The sequence below is a fragment of the Pinus tabuliformis genome, chromosome J (assembly GCF_031772625.1).
Source record: "Pinus tabuliformis cultivar Carrire ecotype Pingquan chromosome J, CPIR1, whole genome shotgun sequence".
NCBI classification, from domain to species: Eukaryota; Viridiplantae; Streptophyta; class Pinopsida; order Pinales; family Pinaceae; genus Pinus; species Pinus tabuliformis.
In genome coordinates this window covers 975,684,376-975,697,292 of record NC_142295.1, presented here as the reverse complement: position 1 = coordinate 975,697,292, position 12,917 = coordinate 975,684,376, and positions in this window count along the sequence as shown.

Below are 12,917 nucleotides of genomic sequence, written 5' to 3'. Positions count from 1 at the left end.
TAGAGTCCTGCTGCTGCATAGAAGTAGGGCCCGCCCTCAAACACTTTGTATTTATCCTCAATGTTGGTGAACACTACAGTGAAGAAACCCTTGGACCCTAGATGAAGATCAACGCTTCCTTTAGGTTTCCAGTTGTATCTGATCCAAGTTTGTAACGCTTTTTCCGTTGGCCATAGCCCCATGAATTTGCATATGATTGCATAAGTCTGCATGTGCTCCCTGTGCGCCTGTAGCTTTGGATTGTTTAATACTACTCTAGGAGTGATTTGTGCCTTGGGTTTGCACGGTCCCTTCTATTTTTTGCCTGTTATTCCCTGTTTTTTGTCATTTTCCTCCTTGTCTTTTGTGCTATCATTCTTCTTCGACATGGAACCGTCTGTTTCCTCTTCCCCGTTTCTCCTACCTTCTTCAGCATTACCTCTGCCCTTCTCTGGAGGTTTCTTGTACTTGTTAGCCACCGCCTCCTTGTAGGAGGGAGATGAGCTCCCTCCTCTGCGCGCATCCATGGGGAAAATTCCTCAGAAACCCTCAAACCCTAGCCGCTCCCTCGTCGCTTCTGCTCCCTCCCTCAATCCAACATCGACAATTCCTAAAATAAAAATTCAATTTTAAACACCATGAAATTAGTCATTTAATCAGTAAATAGAATTTCAAATTTAAAAAAATTTCAAATCTATTTTGGATTTTCAAAATATATAATTTGTTCAAGACTTTGTTGAACTTTAGAAATTTTATTTAGAAATTTCAAAACTAATTGAAAGTCAAGCATTTTTTTCTAAAAACAAAAAAAATATAACCTGCTTTCAGCAAGTATATGTGTGTATATATATATATATATAATCATTTTTTGTTGAAAATTTTTTGTGCTCCACATTTTGACAACCCTTGGTTTTTCCCATGGTATTTGTTATGATGAAGCAAGTCACCCACCAAAATGGATAATCCTCATAAGAGGAAATTTTATCCTCCTACATTTGACAACCAACCGATCAGCCAAACAACCCCTACCAACCACCCTTATATGTGATGAAAAGAGATCTTGGGTCATTGCCAAAATCCCCTTTCATGTAGAAATTCGGAATCTTGACCTGTGTGTTATGGCCCACAATCTAAACAAAACAATTTATTATACAACAATAAAATCCATCAATACCAAAAAATTGATGAAGAACCTGAAACTCTGGGCGCACTCCTCCTCTGTTGCTGAAACAAAAAAATGATGATTATCTTTGAAAGCGCTGGGCGCACTTCCAACTATTGCTGAGCGCAATCCAATAACAGGTGAACAACAATTACAATTCTCATCATCAAACCTATGACGAGAATCGGTTTCACCATTCTCACAACAGCACGCAGGATCAATTTAAAACTGACATACTCATATACATAATGAAAGAAAATCGTTACCACAAAACATATGATTTATATTATTTCTGAATTCAGATTACAATACATTTTTATTGAGCCAGGTTGCCTTGGCAGCGCTGGATATACATGCGTCTGGCTACCCTACGAATGCACGAAGACTAGTTTATAAGAATGGAGGAAAATAGATTGGATCATTCCAGATCCGCTATTCCTTCATAAGATCCCTAAACTCACTCAACAACTTACTTAAATCTCTCATTTTAAATCAATTTAAGAGCAGATCTTCCCTTTGTTCAGTTTCGCTGTCCACGTCCTCCTCGCTCAGCTTCGGATTCCTCTTTAATTAAGGAGGGGTTAGATGCTCCTGCATCAGACTCCCGAGGTAAAAAAAAATTATGACCTCCTGGTCATATTCTTCTCCTGGTCCTTAGCAATTCTATCCACTGTATTCCTTCAGTAGAACTGCTTTCATGATCTTCTGTGAGCTGCAACCAACCTCTGCAGTAACAGTCTCCTTCTGTTACACGATACCTCACCAAGCCCTCTGCACTCGGTCTTTTGGCATCTTTTTGGTTCTCTTCTCTGAAACCAATTGAGCACACTTTGCTCTAGGTTGCCGCAAATCTTCTCACCTTCCGCTGTCGCCATCTGCACGACATTAAGACCACAAACTCTCCAACTTAACCAACTGTACCTCTTTCCCCTTCTGCTTACATTCTTCTTCTGGCAGGAAATCCTTTCCCGGCTCTGATACCACTTGATGAAAAGAGATCTTGGGTCATTGCCAAAATCCCCTTTCATGTAGAAATTCGGAATCTTGACCTGTGTGTTATGGCCCACGATCTAAACAAAACAATTTATTATACAGCAATAAAATCCATCAATACCAAAAAATTGATGAAGAACCTGAAACTCTGGGCGCACTCCTCCTCTGTTGCTGAAACAAAAAAAATGATGATTATCTTTGAAAGCGCTGGGCGCACTTCCAACTATTGCTGAGCGCAATCCAATAACAGGTGAACAGCAATTACAATTCTCATCATCAAACCTACGACGAGAATCGATTTCACCATTCTCACAACAGCACGCAAGATCAATTTAAAACTGACATACTCATATACATAATGAAAGAAAATCGTTACCACAAAACATATGATTTATATTATTTCTGAATTCAGATTAAAATACATTTTTATTGAGCCAGGTTGCCTTGGCAGCGCTGGATATACATGCGTCTGGCTACCGTACGAATGCACGAAGACTAGTTTATAAGAATGGAGGAAAATAGATTGGATCATTCCAAATCCGCTATTCCTTCATAAGATCCCTAAACTCACTCAACAACTTACTTAAATCTCTCATTTTAAATCAATTTAAGAGCAGATTTTCCCTTTGTTCAGTTTCGCTGTCCACGTCCTCCTCACTCAGCTTCGGATTCCTCTTTAATTAAGGAGGGGTTAGATGCTCCTGCATCAATATGCCATGTGCCTCTGCCACTTGCATCAACCACGTGCTCCTCACCCATCTAGCACTAGCACTTAGATGAAGGTGGGCTGCCACTCAAAAGTTACTTTGATCATTTTGAAATCAAGTTCTTATAGTTGTTTGTTTTGGGGAATTTAGTATGGATAATGGGCTAACTTGGAAGATTGATAGACCTTGATTGTATCCTAGTTCTCCCACCTTACTTGGGGGGTTAATATTTGACCCTAGTTCAATGGGACCTCCCTTAAGGCCCTTTGGGTTATAGGAGGGTCACTACTTGGAAATCCATGGTTGAGATTGTGTGTTCCATCTTTCCTATATCATACTTAACACCTTTGATACCACATTACAAACCCTTTTTTTCACCTCCATTCTTCAGGTGCAACATGTCATTGGTCCTTGGGGATTTGGCACTCGCATATTCACATACCTTGAGTAGGGCCTGTAAAATTTGTCCTGGGAAGTTGATGTAGCTAAAAGAAAAGGAAAGAGCATATCATGGCCATAATAAACCAAAAGAAAGAAAAATCAAAATGCAAAGGATGGTTGGGACATAATGATTAGCATATGGGAAAAACCCTAGCATGAACTCTACCTGCCCCATATGGCCATCACCCAATTCTTGAGAACATGGTGCTCCATTACATAAAAAATGAACCCTTGATGTTCCAATCTCGATGAGAAATAAACCGACTAATCTTATAGGGGTAATAAAACTTATCATCATACAAGGCAAGTTCTAACCCTTGAGCTATAAGGAATAATCAAGAATAAGTAAAAGGTGCATAAGAGGGGTGGAAAAACCAAGTCTGAGTTGGTAGCTCATGCATCCACAAATTCTCCCTCCTCACATCTTTACACTCAAGATGTGGACATCCCCATCAATTGGTCCCTTTGACCATTACACTTAACCATGAAGTCATCTCCCCTCCATTACCACATCATCATTCACTAACATCTATCAATTGAAGGGTGGAGTAGGGAACTCTTACTTCCCCTTAAAGGTTGAAAGCACCTAATAGGGTTGACCTTTAGCCACCCCTACCTAGGGAGAAAACACCTTTGTGAGATCTTGGTCTAGATTTTGGAAGGGGGTCCTTATTGGAAGTAATAAATTTCCCTTAACATTCAAGTTATGGTCACTTAGATGTATTATTAGTCTTAGTCCCTAATGACTGTTTGCCTTCACTAGAATTCATGTTGTTCTTGTTAGGTGTTTCAACAGCCTAGGCCCTAGGCACCCACTACAGAGGAACCCAAGCCCTTTATAGGGGTACTTTGGCTCAACCAAGTGAAGTGTTGAGATTCTAGAGCCTCCTAGTAGCACTGTCTGATGACACATATCTGAGAGCATCTCCAAGACCCAAGATGTTTGTTGAGTTTGACCCATATTTCAGGATTCTTTAGGATGACATCATTGGACCCAACATGCCCCCATGTTGGCCTTGGCACAATTTCATGGGCAAGAGCTAATTAAGAGCCAAGATGAGGATGGTCACAAACTAAGAGACTAGGGAGGGCTTGTTACACTAGAGGAAGCCCTAATGCTGGAGAAAAGGAGGCTCAATTTAACAAATAGAGACCCATGGAGACCACTTTATGGGACCCCAGTTGGATCTTGGGACACCACTGAAGATATTGATGTGAATTTGAGGATCAACCCTTGAATTTTGGATCATAAGGCATCTTCAGACATTTAGACACCTCATTGCAATTTGGCATGGCATTTGGATCATAAATTAGGCATGATGTCAACAATAAAAGAAGCTACGGGTCACACATGTGGGAAATTATGCTCATTTTGTTGTTAGCTAATGGGTTGGCTTGTAACCCAAGTACATTTAAGGATAAAACTTGTTTTAGGGGCTTTTTTAGGCATAATTACTTGTCCTAATCCTCATATAAGTAGAGGATAGGTTCATTTCATTGTTCATCATCACTTGTGAATATTTCAGCACTCTTAAATAATTTTGGCCTAGCTTGTATCTTGTGTAGATGTGATTTGTGGTGGATTTTTGCTACTGGAGCTATTTCTTTGGCTTTGGAGATGTCATTTTGGAACAATAAAGGTTTATTCATGCATTCTATCATGTACGTGTACCTTGGATTTGATAAATCTTTGTTTTTTGTCTCTAATGTATGGAATGGTTAATTATCCAGGATTTTTATTGTACTAGTTATTGATGAAAAACATTTTATGGATTCTAGATTATAGTATTGCATACATTACTCACTTATAGAATGTGAATGACAATCCCATGGGTGAACATTTCAACTAGATCTCCCCATTAACTTTGCTCTCTCACAAAACTGGTAACTAGGTTTTTTAAATCTAGAGTTTCATTATTCCATTACTCCTTTCCAAGATCTAGAAAATTTTACATCCCCATAGACTTCATCATCCAAGGATTGGGCATTGGCCTTGGTAACTTTGTTGGTCATCCATAAAACTCACAACATAATCTCTTCTTCTCCTCTAAAATCTAATTTCGACATGTCAAGGATAAGCCCCTAGCCAGGGCTAAGGCACAAATCTCAACTAGGGTTGAAGTTGTTGGACCTTGGAAGGATTCAAAACTTGTTCAAAGGGTGGTTTCCTAAAAATCAACTCCTTTTAGTGACTAATCCATCCATATTAGGGATAACATCTTATGACTTAGGTAGATTTGTCCCTAGAAAAGTGCTAGCTTGCCCTAGGCTTCAACTTGGGGCTTATTGAAGGATTCTTGTTCCATAAAGGTGAAGGTATATATTGATTAGAAGTCTTTTATTGGCCTTGTAACCCTATGTTGATAATTTTTCCTTATTATTTCTCAAACTCTAGGTCATTTTGTGTCCTAATTGGGAATATTAGAGGATGTGAATTGCCCTATTGTGTTAGTTATGTGTAACAACCCCAGGTTGATTTTCCATGTAAATAAATTAAACCAAGGTCATGGGACACGTATTCCAAGTTGAATGAGGGGAAAAACATTATAGTGGGCATCACTTGTGGTTTATTATTGGCTATGGAAATTGGCATTGGCATTGGAAAAGGCAAAAGGCAATAAATGTCAATTTAATACAAGAAATAAAGGAAAAAAGGAAGATGAAGAGACAAGAATATGCATGCAAGGGAAAATGAAGGAAATTGAAGGAAAAAATAAAAGGAAAAAGAAACAAAAGGATAGGGAGAACATTATATGTCTCTCTTAGTCACTCTTAATTACTCTTGATCACTTCTTGGTTACTCTTGGAGAATTTTAGCATTCACTTGGGCATTAAGGAATTCTCACTTGGACTTGGAGAGAGAGAGAGAGAGAGCACTTGGATAGAAGCAATAAACCAAGCAAAGGAAATTGGGGCGATGAAGAAGAAGGTTGGAAAAGAAACTACAATAGGAGAACATTGTAGATAACATGTTGCATGTTTGATTTCCTTGTTGAGATTTGGATGCATGGTACATGAATTTGGTTATTTGGTTACTTCGTTATCATTAGCATGGTATTTTCCTGAATTGACAGCAATTTCAGCCTTGCCTTTCCATTTCCTAGATAGCCATGATGTAGTGGGTTCCCTTTTTTGGTTAAGCTTTAGATGGCCAGTAGATTTCAGATCTTGGTGAGGTGGTCTCAGGAAAATTCCCAAGGGTTGAGGGTGGAGATGGGCACTCTCCTACAACTCTTGATAGGTGGGTGAATGCAAGAAAATTCCTCTTGGTATGGTGAAGAAGTCGAAGGAATCCAAGTTATTTTTGGTTTTGGTGATTTCTGGGTTGGTTTAGGTGATATCATTATGGTGGAGGGTTGAGGTAATTTAACCTCTAGAAGCCCTGGTTACTTATGTTTTGGTTTATCCCATGTGATCCCACATTAATGCTTGGAATATGGCATGGGGGTGATTGGCTGAAAGAGAGATTTGGTTCAACCCAATCTATGGTAGGGCGGTACATGGAAGTCCTTGACTTAGTTGGCTTTATTTCTTATTGAGATCAATGAGAACATGTATTGGTTATTGTGTTTATTTTATGACTATTTTTTCATGGTTTCATTCTGGTTCAATGCCAGTTATAAGCATGGTTAAATGATGTGCTCTTGTTATTGATTTCTAGACCGGTTTAGGTGAAATCACTATGGTGGAGGGTTGAGGTAATTTAACCTTTGGAATCCATGGTTAGTTATGTTTTGGTTTATCACATGTGATCCCACATTCATGATTGGAATATGTCACGGGGGTGATTGGCTGAAAGAGAGATTTTGTTCATCCCAATCTATGGTCGGGTGGTACATGGAAGTCCCTGACTTAGTTGGCTTTATTTCTTATTAAGATCAATGAGCACATGTATTGGTTATTGTGTTTATTTTATGATTGGTTTTTCATGGTTTCATTCTGGTTCAATGTTGGTTATAAGCATGGTTAAATGATGTGCTCTTGTTATTGACCTTGTTCATGATTCAATAAGTTATTGAATGGTAATATGAATGTATGAGCTAACAAGTGTTGTTATAGCTAGCTTGAGAGGGACGTGAGCCTTCTTAATGACTTTTTGATGAAACTAAGGAAATAATGTACATTTATGCATTCATGACTTGTAACTATTATGTTTTCCATATGTTTGTCTAAATGTTTATCATGTGACTGACATGGTTAGACAAGATCTGAGGCTAAGTATAAGTTATGCATACTTGTGGTTATCTTAGACTTGATTTTGGAGAGTTCTGAGCAGCTCTAGGCAGTGGCATGTAGGCTAGCCTTGAAAATGTGGCATTGATTCTGTAGCCGCAATCTCTTAACTGAGAAATCTTGGTTATAGCCGCATGGAGGAAGGCATGTGTGTGCAGTTGGAGCCCTCTAACCACATGCACAACATGAGGTGAAAATATAGTTACAACTCAGGGTAAGATTATCAGTGGATGTTGTCTAACATCTGGGTGGTCTGGTGTCCCTGGGAAGTTGTAGTGAGTTTTAGTATGTTAGACCCCACTTCCATAACTGGAAGTTGGTTGTTGGGTCATGCATACTAACTCTCAGCTCATGCTTACCTTGGATATCCTGTAAAAGAGGATAAACGTGGGGTGGGGTGTTATAGGGTGGTATCAGAGCGAGGTTGCAACACTAGACCTCGAGGAGAATGTAGATGGTTATGCATGCATGTCAGTTGTCTATATGCTTATCATGCATGCATGTAAGCTATTTATTGTTATGGTTATGATCTCCATGTATGAGTTCGTATCCTTGCGACGTTGTATCATGCTAATCTGGATTGGTTTGTGTAGATGCAATAGCCTCCTCTCATATACATTGAGGTATGATTTTGATTATGTTTTTACTTAGCTAACAATGGAATATTGCAGGAAATAGAAGGCCAAGATTTGAAGAGCAGAATAGTTGAGTATAGTTCATATGAACCTCCATATATCTAGAAAGAGACACTGGTAGGATGGGAGAGATCAGTTGAGCAACAAGGAGAGAGATATTCTCCCGGCTTGGTAGATACATTGAGAAGTTTGAAGGCAGAAATTATGAGTTGCAAGGAAGACAATGAGAAATTCATTGAAGCACAGGAAAGGCTTGCCAAAGCTCAAGAAAAACAAGCTGAGGTTAATGTATCCATCCTCTAGAGCCTTTCATATTTGCAAAAATAGGGACAATCAGGGATCAGTCATGGGGACATATGGGAAGAAAAGACTAACGGTGCGGATGGTAGAATGTCTCGGAAAGGATATAGGATGAACATGGATGATATAGTGAAGAGTGGAAGATCCTTAGATACCCTTGAGAGGAGGGCTAGCACTCATGGATGTTGTTCTAGCTCTGGTTCCGAGAGACATAATCACCATCACTACCAACATCCTTATAGGAGGAGCGAGATGGGGTACTTGCCAGAGGAGTTCAAGAAAGCCAAGCCTCCCACTTTTGATGGTGAAATGAAGAAATTAGAAGATGTAGAAGCATGGCTGCAAGGGATGAAGAAATTATTCAGATTGCATGACTACTCAGAGAATATGAAAGCCAAGATAACTACCTTCAGTCTCAAAGGAAAAATAGATATCTGGTGGGAAGATGTCAAGCATGTCAAAGGCATCAGAGAAGAGGAGTTGATTTGGGATGAGTTTGAAAGACTCTTCAGGAAGAATTGCCTATCTAAGAGGTATTATGACGGAAAGGCTAAGGAATTCTATGAGCTCAAGATGGGTTCCATGATAGATGAAGAGTACACAATCAAATTTCTAGATCTATTGAGATATGTGCCTTATCTCAAGGATGAGAAAACAAAGATCCAAAGGTTCTATGAAAACTCCTACATTGGAATCATATTGCATCAGCTGGAAATTATTCTCCTAATTGTTAATTTTATTTAATAATTTATTTGTTGTTTGTTATGGAAAATACTGAATAAATCACACTGCAACCTTCACAAATAGAATACTCTGGAACAATAAAAAGCTGGAAGCTGAGAAATACTAGCACACACACATAAAATTAACACAATTATTTTTGGACAAAAGTCCCCAGGAAAACCCAATGTGGGAAAATCGGTGCAACAACTGCGGGTTTTATTATTATGCAGCAGTGAGAAATTCTGAGTACAAGTGGATGTCGATATTTGGAAATCCTATAGAGAAAAATACTAGCAAAAATCTATTCAGGGATTTCCTGACCCCACAGGAAATCCCCACGAAACTTGCCTTCAGAAACTCAACCCTTCGACCATCTGCGTTTCTCTGCACAACCTTCTTGATGTCAAGCCTTTGACTAGTCTATGATGAAGTCGTTTTCCCCTTTGCTGGATGGAAAGATGTTTCTCCGACACTTTGGGACTCCTTCTCGGCCTCTGGAACTGAAGACATCTTTCCCTCTCATAAAATTGAATTCGCCTCTAGAAGTTGTTGCACTGCCCCTACGTCAACTTCTTTGTGGCTCTTCCACCTCTCTACAAATGCGCTCACTAGATTTGGAACACTTCCTCTAGCCTCACTATCTCTACCCCTCACTCACTGCTTCAATCTCTAGCTCTCTCTGGCAACTGATTGTTTCTACTCTGGAAATCGATCTGCAAAGAAATTGAACTGCTCAATTGTCTTAAGTGATCTCTCCATCACCACATCAATCTCCTCCTATAATCCTTTGTTGGAGCACCAAGGACCAATATTAAAACATAATCGATGGCTAGGATCATCTTTGGATCGATTCATGTGAGTTTCTAGATGATTCTCACCTTGACTTAATTAATACTAATTAATTAACCATATTCTCTAAGTTTAGACCTAGGAAATATTTAAAAATTGGATAATAATCTAATTAAGTCATTTCTAGGCCGAATTTCCATAAACAATTTTTGGGTTTTTGAGATCTCATGTATTCTAGCCTCTCCACCAAATATCATGGCTAGAACACATATGATGCTACAAAAACTAACACTCCCTCTTATCAAGGAATGTGTTCTAGTGTTGCACTCCCTTTTACAACACCCTGTCGCTGCATCATCTCCTGTCACATTATTGATGTTTGGCCATAATTCCCACCAACCACTGCACATCTATGATATATTTTGCATATGTTCTTCTATTGATATTTCCATACTACTACCAACATTGCATTTGCACTACAACCCCCACTCATTTGTTGTTGTTGCAACTGCAACATCTCCAACTGAAAAGCATCCAAAATACTGAATCAGTGGTGATCAGTATGATGCATATGTCTCCTAAGTCTCTAACTACTACTAGCATCTGCACACTCACTAAGGAATCTACATTATTGCCGTTTCTGCACTAAGCCACTGCTTTGTTGTCAACACTGTACTGTGCTCCCCAACCTCTGGTTGCTACTAGTCTGCAACTGTCACTATGGTAATGACTGCATCAATTGTCACTGATCCATCCTGCTACTAAATATTGTCGGCCCCCATATCCAGTTAATGATCCATGAGGTGGACTTCTTAAGGTTCATGCCCAGTTGTAGCACTCTGGGGCTACAACACTAAATCACCCCACCTCACTCCTAGAGGTATATTGAAAGACATAGCGAAGTCTTCCTCCAGCCTGGAGGAAAGACTATGATCTCTGTTGAAGCTGCCTGTTGGTCTTGCTTCTCCTCCTTGTCCTTCTTCCTAAGAGGACACTGGGTACTGTAGTGAACAAGCTCACCACACTTAAAGCACTTGACCTTTGACAGGTCCTTCTTCTTATTTCTCTGCTCCCCCTGTCCCTAACTAGGACCCTTTGATGTGAGGGCCACATTCTCCACCTCCTTTACCATCTTCGATTTTTTGTTGTTGCCACCGATGGAGCTCTTTAACAGAGCTCATCTCAACTCCTCCTACTACAAAATCAGACCACATTCTATCCGATATCGGTACCCTATCTCTGCCCAATATGATTTGGACAGAGACTTGTTAATATTTTGAGACGTTATTGAGTGCCAATCGCACTAGCTCTGTGGGTTGACACGCTACCCCAATAATTGACAACCAATCTCAAACCTCCTAAATCCTGGTAAGGAAGGGTTCTATTCCTCCCCCTTTCTACATATGGATGAGTCCCAACTTTTCCTCTAGGTACATCTTCCGCTGCTCAGAAGTACCTTGGTACAACATGGAGAGAGCATCCCACATCTGTTTGTCAGTATCTTTACTAGTTATATGTGAGACAACATGATCCCTGATTCCATCTAGGATCAACCACTTCGCCCGTGCCATCTCTTTCTTTTATTATTTCTTTTGATTTGCATAGTGAGGAACTACCACTACTACATCAATATAGGCTTTTAGGCCATATTCATCTAAAAGGAAGGACATTCTTGCCTTCCAGATGATGTAGTTGGAAGTTCCATCCAGCCTTTCCCGATCAAGAAGCCCAGCAGTGGCCATCTCAATGAACAATCAAAAAATTTCTCTTTCCTTTTTCTCAATTGTTGCTCTGCTACTCACACTCCCTTATGGAGTGAGAAGAACTGCTCATAGCTACTGTCGATCTGCAAGGAAAATAGAACTGCTTGAGACTAGAAGTTCCCTGAGGAAAATTTTCCCTCATTGTGTGCTCTTCTCTCTTCCACCTCGATGTTGGTTCTACTTCAACGTACTGTTGCAAAACCCTTGCATCCAACTAGATATATGACCAATGAAAGCACTGAGTTTCTCCCTCTTCCTCTAGAATCACTCGGTCTGGAAGGATCAATTTTTTCTGCCCCTCACTCCAAAAAAAAAAACGAACCTCCTCAAGCAACTCAGCCTCCTGGAAAAAAAGTTCCGTTACCATTGGGAATTTTGGCCTGTTCCCCTTGCTAAGTAGCAAAATTCCTTTCCTTCATTTCTGATCTCTCCATCTGATCAACTATGCTTTGATACCATGTGAAGATTCCTACATTGGAATCCTATTGTAGAAATTGAAAATTATTCTCCTAATAGTTAATTTTATTTAACATTTTATTTGTTGTTTTCTACGACAAACACTGAATAAATCACACTGCAACCTTCACAAATAAAATACTGTGGAAAAATAAAACGCTGAAAGATGAGAAATGCTAACACATACACATAAAATTAACACAATTATTTTTGGACAAAAGTCCCCTGAAAAACCCAATGCGGGAAAACTGGTGCAACAACTGAGGGTTGTATTATTATGCAACAGTGAGAAATTATGAGTAAATTGGATGTCAATATCTGGAAATCCTGTAGAGAAAAATACTAGAAAAAAACTAGTGAGGAATTTCCTCACCCCACAGGAAATCCTCGACACAACTTGCCTTTAGAAACTCGGCCCTCTAACCCTCTACATCAGCCTTTGTGTTGCTAAGCGCAACCTGCTCGATGTCAAGTCTTTGACTGGTCTCTGATGAAATCATTTTTCCCTCTGTTGACTAGAAAGATGCTTCTTCGGCACTCTGAAACTCCTTTCCAACCTTTGGAACTGAAGACGTGTTTCCCTCTCAACAAATCGAACTTGCCTCTAAAAGCTGTTGCGTTGCCCATACGCCAGCTTCTTTGCGGCTCTTCTACCTCTCTGCAAATGCACTCACTGGATCTGGAATACTTCCTCTAGCCTCACTATCTCAACTCCTCACTCACTGCTTCGATCTCT